Consider the following 2,226-nt stretch of genomic DNA (forward strand, 5'->3'; position numbering starts at 1 on the left):
AGATCGCGCCACTGCACTCCAGCCTGGGCGACAGAGCTAGACTCCGTCTCAAAAAAAGAAAAAAAAAAAAAAAAAGTACAGATTGTTTTATACCACTTAGCAGATACTGCCTGTATTTCAACATTGGCTCGCTTTGTCTCTGTGTCACATTTTGGTAATCTCACAATATTTAAAAAATTTTTCATTGTTATTATGTCTGCTATTGTGATCTGTGATCAGTAATCTTTAATATTATTGCAATTGTTTTGGGGCACTATGAACCACGCTCATAGACGAAGGGGAAATTAATCCATAAACCCTGCATGCGTTTGGACTGCTCCACCGACCTTTCCCTTCTCTCTCCCTCTCCTGGGGCCTCCCTATTCCTGGAAACACAATATTGAAATTAGGCCAACTAATAATCCTACAAAGGCCTTTAAGTGTCCAAATGAAAGGAAGAGTCTGTCACTTTAAATCAAAAGCAAACATGATTAAATTAGTGAGGAAGTCATGTTGGTAGGCAGAAAGCTAGGCTTCTTGCTCCAGTTAGCCAAGTTGTGAGTGCAAAGGAGAAAAGCTAAGTCACGAATGCAAAGGAAAAAATTTTGAAGGAAATTAAAAATGCTACTCCAGTAAACACACAAAAGATAATAAAGCTAAACAGCCTTATTGCTGATATGGAGAAAGTTCTAGTTGGTCTGGATAGAAGATAAAATCAGCCACAACATTCCCTTAAGCCAAAGCCTAATCCAGAGCAAGGCCCTAACTCTTCATTTCTATGGAGGCTGAGAGAGGTGGAGTTGCAAAACAAAAGCTGGAAGCTAGCAGAGGATGGTTCCTGAGGTTTAAGGAAAGAAGCTATCTTCGTGACATAGAAGTGCAAGGTGAAGCAGCAGGTGCTAATGTAGAAGCTGTATCAGGTTATTGAGCTCTAGCTAAAATCATTGATAAAGGCATCTACACTAAACAACGATCTTTTGTTTTTGAGATAGTCTTGCTCTGTCACCAAGGCTGGAGTACAGTGGTGCAATCTCGTGCAACCTCTGCCTCCTGGGTTCGATTCTCCTGCCTCAGCCTTCCAAGTAAGTGGGATTAGAGGCATATGCCACCATGTCCAGGTTAATTTTGTATTTTTAGTAGATATGGAGTTTTACCATGTTGGCCAGGCTGGTCTTGAACTCCTGACCTCAAGCAATCTGCCCGCCTCGGCCTCCCAAAGTGCTGGGACTACAGGTGTGAGCCACCATGCCCAGTCAGAACAACAGATCTTAAATGTATATGAAACGGCCTTCTAGTGGAAGAAGATTCCATCTAAGACTTTCATAGCTGGAGAGAAGTCAATGCCTATCTTCTAAGCTTCAAAGAACAGGCGGATGCTCTTGTTAGGGGCTAATACAACTGAAGACTTTGAAGTCAACATTCCTTTACCGTTCTGAAAATCCTAGCGCCCTTAAGAATTATGCGAAATATGATCTATAAATGGACCAACAAAGCCTAGTTAGTGACAGCACATCTATTTACAGCATGGCTTACGGAATATTTAAAGCCCACTCTTGAGCTCTAGTGCTCAGAAAAAAAAGGTTCTTTTCAAAATATTACTCCTCATTGACAATACACCTGGTCATCCAAGAGTTCTGATAGAGATGTGTAGAGACTGATGCTGTTATCATGCTTGCTAACACAGCATCCATTCTGAAGCCCATGGATCAAGGAGAAATTTTGACTTTCAAGTCTTGTTTACAAAATACATTTCATAAGGCTGTAGTTGTCATCATGATTCCTCTGATAGTTCTGAGCAAAGTAAATTGAAAATCTTCTGGAAAGGATTCATCATTCGAGATGCCACTAAGAACATTTGTGGTTCATGGGAGATCAAAATATCCACTTACAGTATGTAACCAGAAACTAGAGGGGGAAAAAAGGAAAAACGAAAAATCAAAAATATATGTATCACAGTGGCTCATGCCTGTAAACCCAGCACCTTGGGAGGCCAAGGTGGGAGGATTGCTTGAGGCCAGGAGTTTTGAGACCAGCCTAGGCAACAAAGCAAGACCCTGTCCCTACAAATTTTTTAATTAGCCAAGAGTGGTGGCACATGCCTGTATTCCCAGCAACTCAGGACACTAAGATGGCAGGATTGTTTGAGCCCACGTTTGAGACTGCAGTGAGCTGATTGTGCCACTGCACTCCAGTCTGGGTGACAGAGTAAGACCCTCTTTAAAATATATCTAAATTATATATATAATA

This window comes from Colobus angolensis, unplaced genomic scaffold, assembly GCF_000951035.1.
Source record: "Colobus angolensis palliatus isolate OR3802 unplaced genomic scaffold, Cang.pa_1.0 Scaffold244, whole genome shotgun sequence".
In the NCBI taxonomy this organism is placed as follows: Eukaryota; Metazoa; Chordata; class Mammalia; order Primates; family Cercopithecidae; genus Colobus; species Colobus angolensis.